Here is a 22,040-nt window from a genome sequence, read left to right as displayed (position 1 = left end):
CCTGCCATGCATCAGTGTCTCCTTTCTGTGCTGATCTCTTTCTTCATTGTGACATGGACAGTTCTGGCCATCCTCCATCTTACCAGCCAAACCTTGTTTCATTTTGCTGGGTGTCTGATCTCTGATTTCTCCTGCTGTTAGCCACAGTCCTGCCCCCAAAGCCCAGTATCTTTGAATTTTGAGCTCTACCCAGACCATTGCAATTGCTGTTTATCTTCTTGAACTGTACACGTTTGGTTTATTTTGTTGTTGTTGTTTTTGTTGGTTGCTTTTTTGCATCAAGGGCTATAGCTGAAAAAGAGGGAGGTTATAAGCATCAATTATGCTGGTAATACGCCTAATGAGCTCATCTTTGATAGCCTAGGCCATTAAGAGCTTAATCTTTGGGTGTGGCACTGCTTTTAAGGCTGAAAGGAACTTTTCCAGCCAAAGATACTGTATTAACTTGGTCTTTTAGATGTCACACACCCTCCAGCTTGAAATCATCCCCGAGTTCTTGTTATGTGAGTAGGCTGGTTGCTTAGAATTGGAATATCCATTTTTCTCATCAACTCAGAGTCATCAACTTTGATTATATTTGAAGTATTTTGTATGGTTCAGGAGTTATGTAGGTATGTGAAAATCATTGACCAAAAATGCCTTTGGCCTGATGATCGCACTGAGCAGTTTGAAAATGGCATCCACCTGAACTCTGAAGATGAATACCCTATAGGCACAGAGAAAGGATCCCAGCTTTATTACTGATGTAAAAGCTCGTGATTTGACTCGCCATGATTTTTGAATGCTTGGAGTTATCATTATTCTATTTTAAAAATTAATTTTTTCCCATTGTCAGGAGGTGAAGCAAATCCCATTTTAACACATTTTCTAATTTACGGGGCCACTTTTATAATATTTCTATAATCCTAAAATAAAGATTTCTTACGTTGAATATTGCTGGAGACATCTATCAGATTCTCATAAAGAATCACCTTTGTTCCAAAGGACTCATTTTAATATTAATATGCTTAGTATTATGGAAGCACCCAGAGGCCTCAGTCGGAATCTAGGACTTGGAGAGCTATAAAAATAGCTGTAAAGACATGGTACCACACATCAGACAAAATCTGTTCTGCCCTTTGCAGATGAGACATATCCCATCTGGCTCTCCATAAAGGGGACAAGCGTACATGTTTCAAACTAAAAGAAGAAGGGCAAGAGGCTTCTGGTGTGAAAGAAAAGCCTGTTAGAAATGCCAAAATCAAATGGGGAGAGGCAACAGCCAAAATTGCATTTTTCCTTATTTCCCAGCATTCTGCAGGAGATACATAAATACATACAACGTAGGTGTGCATGCGTACACAAAGGCGTAGGTAACTGCCACAGAATCATAGAACCATTAAAGCTGGAAAAGACCTCTGAGATCACCCAGTCCAACCAGCAGCCCACCCCCACCATGCCCACTGACCACGTCTCTCAGTGCCACATCCACACGGCTCTTGAACACCTCCAGGGACGGTGACTGCACCACCTCCCTGGGCAGCCTGTGCTAGGGCCTGATCATTCTTTCTGAGGAGAAATGTTTCCTAATATCCAACCTGAATTATGCTCTTCAGGCAGTCTTCAGATCCCATTCCTTACTTTTGCATTCCCAGAGAGGGAAGATTTGGGTTGCTAAAGGTGTGCAGCTCTATGTGTGAAATAACAAGAGAGATGATCAGTGTTGCAGCACAGGTCCTGCAACTTGTCAGCATGATGGTATGATACAGAAGTGAGAGAACTGCTATGTGGACTTATCACACCTCTCACCTTTTGCATGTGTGTTTTTCCCACCTACTGCTCCCTGAGGGCACCTGCATCCCACATCCTGCACACTGGGTGTTGCACACTCTCCTGCTCCACCACACCACCTGCCTGACCAGCTGTTCAGCCTGATCTGTGACTCCTGACATTTGCAAGCTGGTTGGGTCTGGCATCAGAGTGCTGAGTGGAAGGAGGCTGTAGCAACCTGTGTTGTTTTACTTTTTACTGGTGCCTCAGAGGGTGCCACAGCCTTTCTTCCACCACCTGGACTGCCACATTTGCTCTGTGACCCCGACTGCATGTATATTGCTGGCAAATGAGCCCCATGGGTTTCTATCTGCTATCTGCTAGTGCATGATAGAGAATAAATGAGTCAAAGTGTAGCATAGGCTGCAAAGTACAGAAATAGCGAAATAGCGCATTTTGGTAAATGCAATTAGTTTATGTATTCTTGTGGAAAATATGCTTTGCTGATACTTGACAACCGGGTTATATTTATGCTATTGGAACTAGCCATAGAGAGCTGTTGATCATCACTTATCTTAGTTCATATCTGGAACTTTCTGATGATAATCTCAAATAACTGAAAAGTACCAATCCTATTCCTCTGAACTCAGTAAAGTGTGGTCTTTCCCAGAATACAAGCTTATGAGCTCTGGTCTCATCCTGATTAGTGGAGAGAAGCTGGGACTTTTAGGGCAAGTGGGTCAGTGGGTAAGCAGGTCAGGTGAAGCCCATGCTAAAAAGCACTCATTATTTTCCACTAACTGCAGGAGTTATTAAGAGTAAGGAGTCTCCCTGCTGGGTATCCAAAGCTGGTGGAGGTGAATCTCCCTCTTAATGTCATGCTCAAGCAAGTCCAGAGCACAGAACATCCACTTCTCTACTGTGGAGGACAAGACTGAACCAGATGAGGCACACACAGCAGGAGATAGATGGCCATGTGATGACCTGATGGCCACTTGTGCCCTAGCAAACCTGCCAACAAAATGAAATTCCCAGTGTTGCTGTACTGGTGACACAGGATGTCCCCTTCCACAGCAGGAAAGCATAAGCAATACCATACCCCTTTAGCTTCTCCTCTTGCATGTTTTCTTTTCCTTATTTTCTTATAACAGCTTTGTGTCTTACAGAAATGCCTTTTTTTTTTTCTTTCTTTTTTTCTTTTTTTCCCTTATAACTGCTTTGTGTCAAAGGTTTCCGTATCCATTGCTTCAGTCCATCAGCTATTGTGCCACTGAGTCACAGGGTCACAGCAGAAACGGAAATGCAGGAAAATCTATGTAATTTACCGCAGAAAGAGTAAAGGCACACTTGCTATTTATAGAAAGTGCAGTTTGGAAGGAAACAAAAGTTAATATCCTGACAACGGCGCTGCCAACTCTTGCTGTTTTATGACAAGTCTCAGTATTTGTTGCTGTTCTTAAAACTGTGTATCCTAGTAGAATGAGGTCTTACAGGAAACTTAGCTCAGTGAGGCAAGAAACTAGGCTAGAAAAAGCTTAAAGGTATGAAACCCCAAAGCAGAAAATAAATAGGGGAATGTAAAAAGACATAAATTAAGCTTATGTTTTTGAAAAAAAAGCTCTGATTTTCAGAGCAGTTCTGTGAAGTTTTTAGTCTCTGGTACTTCTTAACACCAAAGGCTTGGCAATGATTCTGCCCGTTACAGAAACTGCCATAGGATTTCCTGTGCACGTGTAGTCAAAACTTCACTTTCACATCTCTTTAAAAAGATAATACAGGATATTGCTCCTGAATACTAAATCAAGTGTCATTTAAAATTAAGAGATATTTAATTACCCATTGCAGTTCCTTTTTGCTGTGTCTAGGTATGTCAAAAGCCTTCTCCCCAAAAGTCCAATCAAAGCTGCTTGAATGAGTTTTTGGAGGCAGTTTGAAGGAACATTTTGCCTGGAGAAGTAAAGGGGAAGTTGGGGGCTCTTCTGCTCTGTGCTCATTACGCAGGACTGCCAGAGAGAAAGTTGTGCAAACCAATGCTTTCTGACTAGTCACTGTGGTTAGATTCCCCCCTGGATTTTGTAATGCTGCAGGGTGAAAACAAGGCTCCTATTGAGACAAGCTATGCTGGGCACACAGGGAGAAGAGGTGTCTGTAGGCTCCTTTTCCTCCTGGGAAAGCAGTTTTCAGCCTGCTTCAGGTCCAGGCCGGCTCTGATTTATTGTCTTCTCCCCTAGTGCTGACTCAGAAGGGGCAGGCTTAGTACAAAGTGGTGCAAATGGGCTGTAAAAAACAAGATTTGAAAAGGAAGGAAAACAAAAAGCCCTAAATAGCAGGAGATCTAAAGGGTGACTTTCCTGCCTTTGGGGAATGCATCTGTAAGTAGAACTGATCAGAAAAAAAAAAAATTCTGGTTCATTGAGCCTGACTGCTGTGTCTGAAACGGAACAGTCTGAAGGACTTCTGCTGCAAGGAAGGCAGCACTCTGCATGGGGTGCACTGGGGTTGCGGTGCTGTGTATGGGGAGGTTTCACCTTATTCTCTGCTTCCACTCTCCCCGGGAGGCAGGGGTATCTGCAGGTCCCTGTCCCCAGCTCAACAGTACTCAGTTTGGACTATCTACAAAACAATAAGCAACAAAGTAGAATCTTCTTGTGATATTGTCATCTTGAGCTGCTGACTAGTTCTCCTCTTGATACCTGTGCCCAAATTCAGTGCTGCATGCTAAGAAGGTCCATCCATACCAAAAGGCCATGTGCTAAAAGGCAATATACCTTAAATACACCACACTACGGTGGTATATGTTAAATTTATTGTCTGTGATTTTATTAGGTGCAAGTGACCGTAAGAAATAAATCTTCATGAACTTCAGCAGAGTCCTGCTTTTAATAGCAGTATCTAACCAAGTGTTTCGGCAATGCTAAGTAGAACAGGGATGGCCTCTGCTGAAGTTAAAGAGTTCTCATGGATTCTCTAGAATTTCCCAATGATTTAAAAGCCCGTGAGGACCTGGGGACACTCATTATTTTTTCCTAGTGAAGTAGTGAAATTGGTGTTATCTATATACAGTGATTCATCTTGCTGTGCTCTCTAATTCAGCATTCACTAATGCAATAAATAAAAGCTTGCACACCAATGAGTATATTAAAATGGGAGGGGAGGCTTTTTCTAATTGAACAGCTTTTCCTGGGTTTAAAAAACTTAAATGATTCCATCCTTCTTACATGGAAGTAACTCTCAGTGGTAAAAAAGCTGGTTTCCTCCTTTCCCTCTGTTGTCCAGAAGACTAAATTTCCAGCCAACATACATACTATCTCTGCATAGTATATAGAGATGTAGAGATATGATACAGTGTATAGTAAAGTTATTGTAATCATTGAGGGATTTCAGTTGATAGTTTGCCTTAATTCAATCAATCATATTCATTAAACCAAAGCAGTGATTTCACACTGCAACTCAAGCTCCTGTCTGCCTTGCAAGAAAAGCACTGGACCTGAGATAACCAATGTTTTAAATAAGTAATACATGGGAAACCAGAAGGAATGCCAGTGAACGCATGGTGTATTAACAGTAGATGGAAGAAATGTGAGGAACAGCCAGTGTAATAAATGTAAAGGGTAGAGGAGAACTACCGTGGCAACACAATGTTCTGATCAAAATAAAGCAAATTTTACATATAGTGAAGCACCAGCTCATGATTATGAAGACTCACTTTCTGCCTGGGTACAACTAGTCCTCTCCTGCTCTCTGCCCCTCCTTACCTGGTTCTTTTACTCTCTTAGTGCACAGACCTTGGCCAGATCAGCATGACAAACTGTTGCAAGGTACTTACATCAATCAGGAGGGTGATGAAGTGTGATCTGCAACCAGCATAGCTGTGCCAGCAGAATCCCCTAGCATAGATTAAGAGGTATCAGCAAAAGTGCTCTTTTAGCAGGATGACTTTTTGTTTGTTTCTTGTGAGGGCTGCAACAAGCTATATCAGCAGAAGCAGAGTTTTCCTGGAGTATGAACGCTTAGCCAGAGTGCAGCCTATCAATACCAAGCTACCTCACACAGCACTCCTAGCATAAATTTACTGTTCTCTACTCTGGAGTCCAGTGTGAGTATCTCCTAGAGCCATGCCATGGCCTTGACTCTCTTTCTGCCTCCTTTGTTCATCATCCTGCTTTGCCCTGTATTATTCCAACTCTGTATTTCACCTTAACACCATTTGTTCTATGTAGTCCAATCTCTACCATAACATTCTTCACATACTTCCTACTACTTCATGCCTGCCCTCAGCGAATTATCTTCCTGTTACCTATATATGAGTGTTTTTGTATCAGCCTGCTAATGCAAGGCATATAAAAATAATACTTTTTTCATTCCCTAAGCTTCTCTAATGTGCAGAAGAAAAATAGCGCATATGAGTCTTTTATTTGCCATCTGGTATACGAAATGTTGGGACTCACATTTTCAGGCAATCAGGACTAAATTCCTTCTTTAGTTTTTTATATTAAAACTGAGATTCTCGAATAATAACACAATCTGAGTACCTTGGGGTTTAAGGATAATTATTTTTCATCACCTGCTTTTTGCTGAACAAACTAGTTCAAGTCCTCCTGTGTTTCTTTGTTCTCTGACAGAAACTCTGGAAAGCAGCCTGCACCATCAAGGGGAGAGGGTGCAAAAAGGAAGGGCCTGTACCTGAGCTGCAGTTCCACCGTGGTTGGCTACTCACATGGAAGCAATCAGCAAATGTGACAATGCCATTGAAGCTGAATAAGCACCCTTCAGCTTCAGTGCTAAGGGTCCAGTAACCACAAGGGAGCTGATTTTAGAAGATACTGCACCTTATCAAAGGAGTGAGGGGACTTCTGGCTCTGTTGTGCACGAAGAATGACCTTTGGCAGATGACACTTCAAAGAATCACAGAACCACAGGATGGCTGAGGCTGGCAGGGCCCTCTGAGTGCAGCTGGCCCAACTTCTCTCTGGCAGGGCTACCTAGAGCAGGGTACCCAGGGCCACATCCAGGTGGCTGCTGGAGATCTCTGAGCAGACACCACAACATCTTCAGGCACAGAAATGATTCCTGATGTTCAGAGGGAACCCCTAGTGTTCTAGTTTGCAGCCATTGCCTCTTGGCACGGAACAGGTGCCTCTTGACCTAGCACTTGTGCTAGCATACTTAAATACTAAATTAGCTTTACCTTAGGGTGAATATCTGGAAAATCCAGATGCTTCATGAAAGAAATCCATCTGTTGCCATGATGCAGGGGTCATTGACTTCAAGGGGCTGAGATGACTCAAGGGACTAGGAGAAAGAAAATTTAGGAAACCCTGTCTGGTGTTCTGTCATATAAACCAATTCTTGAATCACTTTGCAGATGGGATGTTCTTTGCAGTTCATTGACCATCATATGAAAAAGGCGCTGCTATACTTGCTTCTTACGTCACTGACAAGCTGATGGCACAGCTGGGAACTCTCATAATCTACCTTCTCTGGATGTTTCTCTTTACTCTCTATCCACTCTATAAAATTGTATTTTTCTCTCCTACTGGTGGTTTTAATCACATTATCTAAAATATTGGGAGGGATTTGTTAATTGCTCCACAAATTAAAGAGTCCAAAAGACCCCAGGAGAAGGTGAAAGCAATGCTTTGAGCTGGTACCCAATTAGCATTTATCAACAAACAGATTTAAAAGCTAATATTAGTACAAGCTTACTAATAAAAGGAAGTATTTGTGTAGTTTCACTCCCACTCGTTTTCACCTTGAAGTGTTTTAGGAGATGATGACCTGGAAAAGTGAGCAAATGGTGAGTACTGCACAGACTGTGGGCAGTAGGAGAAATTGTTTGTCTAAATTCAGTGTTGTGACAACTTGGTGACAGAGACATCAGGCCCTGGCGTCCCTGGAGTGTAGGTGGGTGGGTGAGTCACTTACTGCTGTCCTTACGTGCCATAAGTAGGTGGTAATACTCAGTTGTCAGAGTACGGCCCTTCCATTTTTATTCAGTGAGAGACACCACCATTTAAAAATGGATTTATTTTGGCTAGTACTAGAATATCCAGTGTCATTTATTATTATTATTTTTTTTTCATTCTGAGCAGTGAACAGCTTAAAAATAATACGTTCAAACCTGTCCACGGCGTTTACCAGGCCCATAGACTCAAACCAATTTGTCTTCTTTAACACAGTGTCAAATGTCTGAATGCAGGAGGTATGGCATAAAGTGAGAGGAGCAAAACTGCAGCCAAATTGTTCTGTGGATGTTTCCCGTCTCTGGTCATGCTACCTGTGACAGAAGCCATACATACAAAAAGGTGTAGGAAAAATGAGCAAGCAGCCTAACGGGCAACTTGCTTATCTTATTCCAGACATCACTTCCTCAAAGGACTAAAAGAAATGTGCCGATGCAAAAAATCTGGTATTACTGTTATCTAAATGGGAGTTTACCACTGGGTTCCCTGGGAATGATTTGGTTAACTGCAAAAATAAATCAGTGTTATCAACACATGATATTAAGGAGAAACTTCAGAATTTCTCCAGAGGACATAATCGTTCATCAGGGAGCATACACTGCTGGCTAACAATTGTGTGGCTGTGAGGTTATCATTCCAGAGCTATCCCAGAAGGGTTCATCTGCTGAAGAGCTTCTGTTAGCATTACTAAAATTGAAACTTTCATCCACACTAGGATACATTTATGTCATGTTCCAAAATTCTGACTGAAAAATTTCCTAAAACTTTAGGAGAATGCCATACAAACATTGGAATCACTAACGTCCAAACTAGTCATCTACAGTTTGACAATTAGAAGGGCCTGTGGTCAAGGTGAAAGATACTTGTTCAAAACTGTCATTCATTTTTCCAAGAGACCTCCCTCCTCATTCTCCTGTGGTCTTAGAAAACTGGGTTAAGACCCCCAAAGCAGCACCAATTCTGCAGTTCTAGCAAGTTTCAGGTTCAGAAACTGGTTATCTGGGTTCAGGTTGATTTTTCTTCTCTTGGAGAAGGAAAAGCTTGTACTAAATTTCCTTTTTCCTCCCTATTGTTTTCTGTAGAGAATTTTCCTTGGATATGCTGAGGCACGGACCCATTTTTGTATTTCACCCAACACAATCCTATTGGCCTTTATCCAAAAAGGAAGGGCCTTTCCTTACTGCTTAGACATCCAGCTCCACTGTGTTGGTATCCTGATCCCCAGCAGCTGCAGGCATGGCCGCTAGTTCTAAATGCCTTCAGGCTTCTCCAAAGTGTCTTTTCTTTCCCTATTTATTTCAATTCTTCCTGACAGCTGTCTTGTTTGGCCTTCTACCACATTCACTTTACTCATCCTTGTCAGTTAAACCCAACCTATGATTTGTTTGCTCCTTCCTGAAGGAACAGATTGCCCAGAGATGTGGTGGATGTTTCATCCTTGGAGACATCCCAGGTCAGACTGGCCGAGACTTCAAGCAATCCAATCTAGTTAAAGGTATCCTTGTTCACTGTGGGGGAATTGGACTAGATGGCCTTTAAGGGTTAATGATTCTGTGATATGAATCTCCTTCTCTCTAGTGGTCATTGTTTTTCTTGAACTCAATGAACTCAGTTGCTTCTCCCTGTCCTGATGAAAACATTCTCAACAGTTTGCATCTATAAACATCTTCCTAACACAGCTATTTCAGATAAGAGTCTTAAAAGCCACAGAACAAATGGTTCTGTCCTTAAAAGGTATGGGCAAATTTGAGTTTGGAACAAGTAATCACAACACTACTAATGCTAACTGATTTATACCAGTGACAAAATTAGTCTGTTTTCTGCTTAAAATAACTATGCAGAATAAAAGATGCATATTCAAAGCAGCTGTACAGTTCATTAATCCTCATTGGCTGTGTTTGTTGTGGTAGAGTGGCCAACTTTATTTTCTCTTCTAAGATTTTAGCAATAAAAATATTTCAATTTCTACTAATATGTCTTTTTTATTTTTTGTAAGATTGGACAATTCAGCACACTTTTAATAGGTTCTGGAGGATTAGCTCTTGTATACAGCATACTTATTTTAGAACAAGAAAGACTGGTCATGTATACTTGTAAAGTTACAGTTAAATTTATTGCTTGAAATAGATGCCTACAAATGCATGTTATTTTGAAAACTAGTAACATAGAGAAGCATAATTTACAGTGAATATTTAAAGTTTCACTCTAGGTTTTTGTCAAAGGATAAGAGTGATCATGAATAGTTTGGAATGGAGTTAGCAAATTAGTTTGGACTAAGAAATGAATGTGCAGGTTCCTTATCTTTCTAGCAACCAGTTTGGCAGATGTCATAATAAAAATGCATAATTTTCTGAAGTTTCTTTTTCCAGCGTATCCTTCAGCTGAAAAACGCAGATGGTTTTTAAAGTTCATTTATTGACCAAAGGTGAAGTATATGCACATAATTAAAACAATTAAATCCATGCTTAATGTCAAGGAAATTTTTTTTAAGCTGCACGATTGAAAGACGGGGGGATATAGCCTGGCTCTGGCCAAGAAATGGAGTCATTTGAGTCATGGTTGAACACCCATGGTCTGGAAAGTTTCCTGTAAGTCTGCTGTTAAGCTGTGCCCACTCTGTAGGTCAGATATATCACAGTGGATGAGGATTTGTAGAACAGTTTACAAGAATGTTGTCTTTGCTTTCACCATGGGTAAATCCAAGGATGTATTTCTTTACTCTGTCTCTAGCGACAAGGTCTAGCGCAAGGCTGGATTGCCACCCACTTGTCCACTTTGGCAGGTTTCCTAATTAGCTCTTCAGGGATTGCCTGACATGGGAACCACCTTTCTCTGTGGGTCAGCGTAATGGCATTTTCTGGAAAGAGCCCTTAATTTTCCTTGATCCTGCTGCAACAGTCAACACTTTCGAGCACACTTGCTGATGGGGTGAAAATAGGAGAGTACAGAACCCTGCTGAATACCCAGCAGAAGTCCATGGAGATTTGTAACTTACACTGTTCTCCTGAGAAACAACTATAAATACTTTGGACAAAAATGTTCTGTGTTTCCACCCCACCCCACCCCACCCCCTTTTTTTTTTGCACCTCCTGCATGCCAGTGGAGCACTGGTTTCAAAGTGATATTGCTAATAATGTTGTGGATGTGGCAGTTTAGAGAACAACAGTGAGAAAAAGGAAAGGTGCAGCTGTGGAGGTCCAAGCAGAAACAGGGAGAAAGACATTCAGTAAGCTCCTCTTATAGAGGAATACCACCAGTAGATGTAAATATGAATCTAATCAACTGATGTGTGTGTACCCACAGAGCAAACAATTGCTCTGATGCATTGCTCAGAATTTGCTTTGGTAATAGAGGAATGTAGAAGGTTTTGTGCAGGATGTTGGCTGCAGTAAAGAGGTATGCAAAAGACAATGAAGCATTTAAAATTCAACACTGTCTATGCAAGAGTCAATGAAGCAGAAATAGCCTCATTTGGAGCAGATTCCCTTTGCAAGGTATGGGAGGACAAGCTGTCAGGCAGCTAATAACTACTTATAACCTTGCATTGACTCGAATTCATTTAGATTGGTATAAACAGCAGAATATTGACCATACTGCTATAAAAATAGGTCAGATGGGACGTTACTAGAATATCCCCTTCCTCCTGGCATTTTATACCTGCACCTGAAAAACTAAAGGGAAAAAAATGCAGTTCTGCTGAAATGACACGCTGCAACTAAAAAGCCCTCAAGTCCTCATACTCCCACAGGGTGAGACTAAGTGTAAATAAATCAACATTTGGTTTTGTTTCTATAATTCCATCCTCCCATATGTACAGAAGCTATGGTGAAGTACACCTTTGTTTCTGTCCAACACCTCTTCCAAAGTCAGTGAGTGCTGACACAGGTTATTTTGTTATCACTAAAGTCCACACAGCCTTGCCAGCTTGGCAATAATCTGTGATTCAGAATGATAAGTAGGCCAAAGTGCCTTGATATCTCCAGCCTCAGCATAGTACCTATTTCCCTTTAATTACAAAATCACTATGGCTACATTAAATCCCAGCTGTTTCTTACTGTGTTCCAGTTCTAGTTCACTGCAGTGGACACTTTGGCTAGGATGTTTTGATTGAAGCACTTTTTTCACTCTACCCTTTCTTTTTCAGCTCGGTACTTACTTGCAGCAGTCACACCTTTGTTATCTTTTATCGCGGTGGCTGTGATCTGCTGTGGGATTGGCACTTGCTTCTCTCCATTCTCAGCCTTATCAAAAGGGCACATCTGTGTGGACTTGTGAGGAGTGTGGTCAGTGAACACAACATCCATGTGCAGTCATAAGAGGCTCAAGGGAAGACCAGCTGTTGTGTCCTTGCCCTTCTGCATGCCTTGGCTGGTTGATACTTACTGTTGTAAGGACAGACTACATGGATATTTTCTGCCAAAATACACAAGCAAACAGCATGTTCTCCAAGTCAGTGCTAGCTAATGATAGCAACTTTATGACAGAAGTGTTGTAGTCCCTACAGGGAGCAGACACGGCTTCAGGGAGCAAGGACCCGTGATGAGCATTTCCATCTCGCAGCTATTTCAGTTGCCCACAGTCCATAACTGTATTCTGAAGCCAGGAAAAATCTCTATCCTGTCTGTTTTTTACATTATGTGAATCTCAGTGGCAACCCAGAACTATCTTGATGGGTCCCTGGGGAGGTCAGGCTGACGAGGTCAGGATATGATGAGCACTCGTGTTTGTTGTAACTGTGATTTATTTCCTGTGCAAAATTCACTTATCTCCATAAAGATGTGCAGACTATTGTGGAGTCTACATAAACTGTATCACATTCATCACTCAGATGTTTTTCTGGGGGCATGCTGGGGCTGTCGGTTCACTGGAACTAGTTCCATATTTAATTCCTGCTAATGTACACTATGAGATTGTGTCTAATTCAATTTGTAAAAACATAAAGTGCTCTTTAAGGGGAACTCATATGTGGTTATATGAATTTGTAACTCAGATGCCTCTGTAATTCCTTTCAATGTCATTAATTTGATTTGCTGAATTACTATTTACAGACTCTAGTTCCATCTACAGCAGAATAAACCTCAGAGATGGAACCACAGTAAGTGCTTTTTGGAGTTTGCTGCTGTTCTGTGCAGTAACACTGGAGAATACAGATGACTTTTCATATTTTACCTTCAGTCCTGTAAATTCATTAATATCATTACATAGAAACATCAAACATCCCAGCACTGGCAAATGAAAGATGAAACAACAAAAAGAATACTTTAAGAGATTACTGATACTGCTTTTGTTCTCTTAGGTACCACCACAGTCAAGCAAGTGTGGGAATCAGTAATAGTGAAGCCAAGACAATTTAGATCTCAGTGTATCACAAGTATAACAGAAAACCACTGCATCTATACTGTAGCTTGGCCTTTGGACAGCCTTTTTAGTTTATATTTCTTTATTAATTAATTAATTTATTTATTTATTGTAGCTGACCTGACGTGTAACCATCCATGTTGCAGTGATCCTAAGCAGACAACTGAAACCATCCATGCTTTTTCTGCAGCGGGTTACGCTGATGTAAAACGTCAGTGATAACCATGATATTGAAAACTTTCTCTGGCATTTTGCTTTCTGTATTTTATTCTGTCAGAAGCAACACCTCTTTAACCCTCCCAGCCTAACTAGTCCCGTTCAGCTGGGTTATTCCCATATCTAACTGGTATTAGGGAGCTTGAGCTTGGAAAGCAACTTAGCTGCAAAAAAAGGCTCAGGAAGAAGCACCCTCATGAGCAGCAAAGAAGTTGAATGAGCAGAGAAAAAAACTGTGATTGCATCTGAAGTAGTAAGAAACACTGATGCGATAAAGTCAAATAAGTGCTTCTTGCAGATTTTGGGGCAGTTTCTCCCCATGTGCTCAACAGTGCCCTGTTATCACTGGAAAAGGTGGTGTTGAAGTGCATTTGATCCTAAAGAAATGACAATAACAAAGAGCACATTCCTGGGAATTTTTATGTTAGACTAATTCTAGCTTTGTCCCATGGTCTAAATGTCTATTAGAGGCTGTAGTGGTATTTAAGGAGAAGCCTGACTGGTGAGGATGACCGGGAGATTTGCTCCCAAAGCACACTTCTCTGAGCAGCAGGAATGGTGGTGAGAGCAGACTGAGGCCCAGGAGCAAGATGCTGCCATCTTAGGCTGGGAGCTCAGCTGTAGCACTAGAGTTCCCCAGGGATTAAGAGCAGGGCAGATGCATCAGTTTGAACTCTAGATGTAAATATCAGACATGGCAAGCACCTGGAGAACAGCAAATGGCAGTAAAACAAGTCTTAGCTGAAAAGAGCGTAAATTACTCAGAAATAATTCAAAATGTGTGGGGAAAAGCTAAATGGAAAAGAAACATTTTCCTGAGCATTTAAATTTTCCCCTTCCAAAAAAAAAAAAATAATAATAAAATAAAATAAAAAAGAAAAACGGTGCTGTTTTGTAAGAATCCTGCAGGAAGAAATGAAAAGGGAAAGGCTCCACCTAACTTTTATAAAGATATAACATTCTTTCTTCTTTTCTCCTTCCCTCCTCCTTTCCCACACAACCCTCCCCCCCCCCCCCCTTGGATTGATGAGTGTAGAATTCATAAACATAGATTACTTTTTATTATTATTAATTTTTTTCCCCTGGTTTTCCCCTCATTAAGCTGTTAGTGCTGGGAAAAGAAATGAGCCTTATCTGGTTTCTGGTTTGCTACCTGCCTAACCATTATCAGCTGGCATCAGGTAAAGAAATGAGCCTGAAAGAGTGAGGGACAGGTGCAGATGCTGGAAGCCAGAGAGGTCAAAGGAGTCACATTGGTGAAAGAAATGAGAATTTTTCTTAATACTTTGCTTTAAAATGAGCTGTTCCATGGGACTCCTGTGGATTTGCATTGTATGGTTGGATTTTCAGGTGTCTAACAAAGGAGAAGTGGTAATCAGAGGTGTACTGTGTTCAGTTTTGGGTCCACAAGAAAGATGTTGAGACCCTGGAGTTTGTCCAGAGAAGGGCAATAGAGCTATGAGGGATCTGGAGCACAAGTCTTAAGGGGAGCAGCTGAGGGAACTGAGTTTGTTCAGTCTGGAGAAGAGGAGGCTCAGGGGAGACCTCATCACTCTCTACACTGAACTGAAAGAAGGTTGTGGTGAGGTGAGGGTTGGATTCTTCTCTCAGATTAAGATGATAGAACAAAAGGCCTTAAGTTGCCCCAAGGGAGGTTCAGGTTGGATATTAGGAAACATTTCTTCTCAGGAAGAGCAGTACTGCAGTGGCACAGGCTGCCCAAGTGGTGCAGTCACTGCCCCTGGAGGTGTTCAAGAACCGTGTGGATGTGGCACTGAGGGAAGTGAGCAGTGGGCATGGTGGGGGTGGGCTGGTGGCTGGATGAGATGATCTGAGGGGTCTTTTCCAACCTTAAATGATTCTACACCAGTGACTCCATCATGTGCAATTCTGTTGATTGATTTCTCTCTTTCCTTTTTTTTTTTTTTTAAAATTTATGAGGTTGAATGAAGAATTACAGCCTAAAAGAAGTGCAGCTGCTGCGCGTCATCAGATTTGAGTGTTTTCCATCAAGCTGTTTATCCTGGAGTTTGATAAAGCAGCAGAGTGTAAGTGCCTCCTCCTTAGAGTCCCCATAGAAATCTAAAGATACATCTTGTAAGGGTGTGTCTTAAACAAAAGGAAACAGAGGCGGCCACCATGGTGCTCAGAACCAAGGAAGAAAATAACTTGCTGGAGTGAGCTACTCTTTTCCTCCCGAGCAGGGTGAGACCAGTGCATTGAATCAAGCCCAGGCTCCAGATGCCATGTGCAGTTGGAGATGGCTTCCTGCCAGTGAGTTTCCACAGCAAACAAGAAAAGACAAACTTGTGGCGTATGATGTGCAGCCACACAGTGAGGCAGTGAACAGGGTGGTGCTTTCTAGTGTGGAGGAATTCTAAGGGCTGCAGTGCAATACCATTTTAGCCTGAAAGAAAGGAGGCAGTTTTCAATTCTGATCTTAATTTTTGTGAGCTTAACCGAGTCAGTAGTTCAGTAACGTTTTGTCTGTTCGATATTATACCATGTTCATGCTTTTCTGTTTCCATGACTTAGGGAGGTTTCCTGTACTGCTAGTCCAACACTGCAGTAGATCAGAAGCAATATCTGTGAGTGCTGTTCTGAAAGTAGCGCCTCCTATTTTTATCATGTTGGCCCATGACATCAGAGACAGATGTTGGTGGGATGGCAATAGAGGATGGACCTTCCCACCAGTATTCCATTATATTTTGATGTCATGTGACAGATGGCAGCAGAGGGGCAGTCTGACAAAATGGCATCTGATATGAAAGTGTGTATAAAAGCAAAGATGTTGAATTCCTCCATGCAGAAAAAAATGGCCTCCACTGACATTCATGGATACTCGCTGAGTATTTACGGAGACCAAACACGGTATTGAGCACAGTGAGGTAGTGGGTGGTGTGTTTCAGTAGTGGCAATAGAGATGTGAAAGATAAGCCACATTCCAGACAGCCGTGCAAATGTTTACGAGCACAGCATGCAGGCTTTTGTTTGTTGCCGGCAAAAATGCATAGCTAATGGTTGTTGCTATATTGCAAAATAGTATTTCATAGCTGAGAATAGTGTTAGTGTGCTTTTTGTATCTATTGTGTTTTCCGTGAAAATAGATAACAGAGATTACTTTTGGAGCAACCAACACAGATCAGACTTCAGTTGAGCCACGTGGAGCCAATTGCATTTGGCAGTACATCACTAAATGGCCTTATCTGGCAATAACATCTATCCTTATCACTTTCAGGAGTCTTTTAGAAACCCCGACAGTTATTCTAGGTTTGCTGCTTTCATTGATAAGAGAAGAGCTGAATGCTCTTGTTCTGTTCTGGTTCCCACAGAAGCACCTGGCCCCAAGTCCTTGGTTGGGAAACTACAGCCCTTGTTCATGGATGTACTGCTGGGGTTATCAGGAAAAACAAAGGAATGCCTACAACCCTACAGCAAACTGTCTGGGAAATTTTTACATGGGATTGCATCTTCATAGGAATACTGTGGATGATCACAGACTGAAAGCTATGACTTCAGCTGGCTACAGCAGCAGACTGAGTAGCAGGAAACTTAGTCTGGGATAACGGTTTGGATTTTGCATGTCATTCAGTCAGTAACCATAGGTGACTTCTGTACCCTGGCAAACAGTTGAGATAAAGAAATAAAAGAAAACACAGAAACATAATGAGAAACAGATGCTGCTGCTGAGTTGGTCTGCAGTGGGAACTCAAATTATATAGAAAGTACTTCCATGCTATTTCAGACACATTTTCTGGACAATAAGTAATTATTATTTCTCTGCTAGTCCAGAAGTTCAGGAACATAATCACAGGCCCGAATGGTGCCCACAGTGCAGATGTGAGTGACAAAGCATGCAATTAAAGCAATACCATGCTGCATGTTTGACCTGTTATTGATGTGGAAAGGCTCTGTGTTCCTTAGTGCATATAGGAGCACTGATCCTGCATATTGGGCACATATGGCTTTCCAGAGATTGTTCACCTTGACTGCATGGGAGAAGGGGGAGCCCACAGAGGTGCCACAAGAAACGTGGTCTGTTTCCCTGAGATAGGACTGAGATGAGCAAGCTGAGTTCCTGCACATCTTACAGGGAGGTATGTGGGGTGAGTCGTGGGGATCAGAACACTACCACATTGAATGAGGTTCCTCTTGGAGCCCTCCAAAAAGGGAACCGAGAAGCACAGCTCTGCAGAATGGGATTGGGGCATTTCACATTCTGTTGAGCCCCAACTTCCAGTTTGTGATTTTGTCCTTCCCTTAAACAGTGCCAAAGAACACTCCAAGTTAATGGCTTCTTGTTTGGATGCTTGGTTTGTTTTTTCTAGACTTGATGTGTAGATTCCCATCATGAACATGATGAAAACACTGCCCAGTGTTTATTCATTCTTCCTGCTAATTCTTCCCAGTGCTTGTACATGGATACACATATGTTACCAGTATATATGGAGGCATAGCTATGCTTTTAGCACTGTTTGAGAAACAATTATTTCTGAAACCAAAAGCTGACACATCAATTTGCCTCCAAATTACACACTTCACCTGCAAGGCCATTGTTTCTTTACTTTGTTAAAATCAAAGAACAGCACACAGTTATCTTTAACTACAGATGTTCCCACTCTTCTCCTAATGCCACATAGTACATAAAGTCTGAACTTGTGCACATTGTTGCCACATGATCTCTGTATGGCTCATTTCTATATCTCTGTCTGCTTAGAGATTGCTTTTTTATGGTGCAGCACTTTAGAATGAGTTCTGTTACAATTCAAGATGAACTCATCTTAGACAGGGTACATATATTTAGGGAGTGTGTGTGTATTTGAAACAGTGCTGTCACTTTCCAGGAGTGGAAATATAGCCTGAGCGCTGCAACTGTGGGTTCGGTGTATTTCTTCCAGCACAATTATCTGAAGATGCAGCGACCCATTCTAGTCAAAAAGCAGCCACATAACATTTTAGGAGCCTAGTAGATTAAAGTATATTTCTGATTCATTTGTCACTTAAACAGCCCTGACTGCTCAGTGTGAACTGGGGATTTAACAGTGTCTCCCAGCTGAAATGAATGGTGTTTGCTTGGCTGAACATCTTATTCAGCTTTGAAAATTTTAAACGTGGATCCCCAGTGGCCTTTGGGGATCTCCAAGGAATAAACACAACTGTTCTCTCAAGACGTTCCTGCTTGGGGGAAAGCAGACAGGTGATGGCACCTGGTGATCAAAGATGCTAATGTCACCAGGGAGCTCTATGGATACCACTTTGGTAGCTGACTCACAGACACAGCCAGGAGCAGATTGCAAGTCAGTGCCATCTGTGTAGTCTCAGAGATGTAAGCAGAGATGAAGCCAACTAGATGAGAACATCTAGCTTTTATAATACATCACAGCCTTAACCACAATATGGAAGTTTGTGCAAGTCTGTCCTTGCCAGATTGTCAACCTCAAGTGACAGCTGTCCACGCAAAGGTTTGCAGCACTGACTGACATTCTGCAAAGGAGCCCATACTTTGCTATCTACTTACGTCAGACAGTGAAGTGGGAGGAGTCCAAACCCCAAATTTCTCTCTCTCAAAAAATATTCCTGGCACACTGAGAACCTCAGTACTTAGGCAAAGATTACTGGCAGAATGGAGGAAGACGAGGGAAAAAAAGGTCATTTTCCCTACTCCTAAGTCCATCTCCTACAGATAGCAGTCCTCTCTTAGCTATCACTGGTCCTTCAGCAGCAGCTGGCTGGCCTGCAGTTAAGCTGATCCTGTTCAGCACTGCCCAGGCACATTCCCCTTGTAGAATGTGGTCACAGGTGAACTATCTCCAATGCAGCACAGTAGTCCTTGCTCTTCTCTTAATAGTATATTGCCCCTGGGATTCTGGGTGGTGAAGGAGCTGAGAGAAGGAACTTCATGCAGCACAGAACTGTGTACAGATATCTGTTCTAGCCTGTAGTGACAGCATCTGGGCTAGGCAGAAATGTGAGGGCATGCCTGACAGCAAGTGTACACTGTATAGTACCACAAGGAAAAGAGCGGTCCAAGTTTACCTCAGGTGATGTCACTCTGACACAGCACAGGGCCACGCAAACATTTTACTCTGTTCATGCTGGCTGTGTTCCTCTCTGTTCTGTTCAGAATCTCTGTTTTGGACCGCACTGTGCAACAAAAGTGTACGCAGAGCTACTAGCTGCCCCATGTACACCTGTGGTGCCCATCTGCTCACACATTCTCACCTGCAGCTGAGTCTCATAATTCATCATAGCCAAACTGTATGACTTGCTCTGGGGTGAGGAGAAGGGCGGCCCTTGAAGTACATCGAGTCTGCCTCAGGAGGAGAGAAATTTCTCTGGGCAATTCACTAGTAAGAACTTTCTTACAATGCTGGGAAGTAGGATGCAACTCCTTAAATCTTAATGAGTCTATGGGCAAAGGAAGCATCAAGTTGTTCTCTGAGAAAACTTGATGCTGAGAAACTCAGACCAAATTTCTTCTTTGTTTTCAGAAGTGTCACTGGTTTCTCACAAAGGGCCAGAGCGTTGGTTTGAGGAGAACTTTGCTTTTATGGGACAGTAGGTCAGGATGTCACACAGCACTCTTCCTCTGCAGCCCAATGATGACAGCTGAGGAAGAGGAGATAGCTCTGCCTGTCAGCTCTCCTGCCCCCAAACAGTGAGTTAGAAAGCGTGATTCCTTTTCAGCCTTTGAGTGGTTTGGAAGAGAAATTCCAACCTTTTCATTCTGTCCATACTGAATGTGAAGGATTACAAAACAGGCTGTGTTCTCCTGGGGAGTAGTTAAGGCAGCAAACAGGAAAAGCTATTGGGGAACTTACAGGGAGTGAGATCACACCACGGCTAAAGATGACCCAGGAAAGCTTTAAATGTCCTTCACCCCTGGACGTGTTTTCTGTGCACATTGTTTGCTCTTAGTGCTATAATGAAACAGTTTTCCTGCTTCATTGAGGAACGTATGAAATAGTTGCTGGACATGTGCATGTGTAGGGTGCTGCTGGGGTTGTTGACACTTTTGGTGTGGTCAGAGTGCTTTACTCTGCGTTGAAACGCTCCTCAGCAGACCCACTTTCCCTTATAGGAGCTTGGCCCAGCCTGTGTGTATGGGTATAATGTAGATGGTGGTGGAGCCCTCATTTGACCTAGACTTTGGGTCCCTGTTGGGCTGTTAGCATTTCTGAAGACACAGGGGTCCTTTCTGAGGTCACACCTCAGGCTCTTGGGTATCCATGGTTGAATTTGGTAGGGGTGGATTTGGCCAGAGAATTTTAACTTGTTGCCCAGCAGATAGAGGAAGCTTATTCCTCTTTTAGTGAATGGTCTGAACCTGAGCTATGGGTGCACAGTCCTCCAACACACAGTCCTCCAATAGTCAGAACATGTAAAGTTGGCAGATTCCTTGGGATGAAGCCCAGTGTGGGGCTTTTGCTCTGCTAAGTGAGAAGGAGATGGACACCTTTGACTGGAAGATGACTCCTGTCTGTTTCACAGGGGCCTTGCAAGCCTCACCATGATATACATAGCCAGTAAATGGGAGTCCCTATAACACAAGAGAGATGATAAACTCTGGCAGCTTGAGGAGGGAGCAGGCAACACATTGCAGGAAAAAAACAAGAATTTCTCTTTGGGTGACTGTTTTGTTTCCTTTTCATCAGTTATAGGAACTCCATTTTGAACAAAGGAAATGCAAACTGGCAACGAAACAAAGGGCATCTTGCATTGCCCTTTGGCCTTTATGGTAGCAGCTGTAAGATAATCCATGCCCTTTGCTGAACCTGCATGTATGAGAAAACCACAGCAGCTCACATGCCCATGACTTACTTATATCCTGAAGGAGGTTACTGGCCAAGTGACAGTTGTGATCATTACGTTACCAAGTGCAGTGCTGCTGCACACTGTTGTAACATCCATCTTTCCTTCTTCTTCCCTTCTTTCACTGCCCTCCAACATCATGCATCAGATTCTCTGGAAAGGAACCTCAGCTAAAAGGTCAAGAGTGATGTGCCCAGCTCCATGTCTACACTCAGACCCTGGGAAACCTAGAGCAGGTCAAACTGTCTGTGGGGAGAGACAAATGTCTTTGGGAGTGGAGAATATTCCCACCAGTCTGAGACGTCTGTCATAGAGGCATCCTTCTCCAGCAGTGCCTTGTTTCTCCCTGCTGGCTGCAAAAGGGATGTCTGGTTTAGAGGAGTCAGTAACTTTCAGAAGGATAGATTCAAATGGAACCAATCTGCTCCTGAAGATACACGCTTGCATAGCTGTTGGCTGGCCCTTCTGTTTTAACACTTCCCTCTCCCTTCTCTGGTTGAAGAGCTCATGGCTCTCCCACTCCTTCTCAGTGGTTGCTCAGAGACTTTCCTTACACTGTGTGGCTGCTTGGGAAGTCATCAGCTGCCAGATGAGCAAGGAGGGAAGGCAACAGCTTCCTGAGGGAAGGAGCTGGCATATGGAGCAGAGCAAGGAAGTACAAGAGTCTTTCTTGAACGTTTATTTGTCTGAAGTCAGTGTACAAGCACAAGGCATAGCCATTGCCTTTAATTACAGACTGTAATTAGGTAGTAATCTCTGTGATCTCTGAATGGAGCATTTTACAGCCTTTTACTGTGGAATATTCTTGTTAAGGATCTTTGAACTTTATTCTGGGGGAAGCTGCTCAAGAAGCAGGTAGCTTAATCACAAACACCATCTTTATTTTAAACAAAACAATACCAGTGCAAATATCCTACCAAGGCAATTTTAAAGAGTCCCTGG

Source organism: Coturnix japonica, chromosome 1 (assembly GCF_054131305.1).
Source record: "Coturnix japonica strain WE chromosome 1, WE-NBRP24, whole genome shotgun sequence".
Classification (NCBI taxonomy): domain Eukaryota; kingdom Metazoa; phylum Chordata; class Aves; order Galliformes; family Phasianidae; genus Coturnix; species Coturnix japonica.
The sequence above is the reverse complement of the archived record's forward strand: the minus strand, read 5'-3'. Positions refer to the sequence as shown.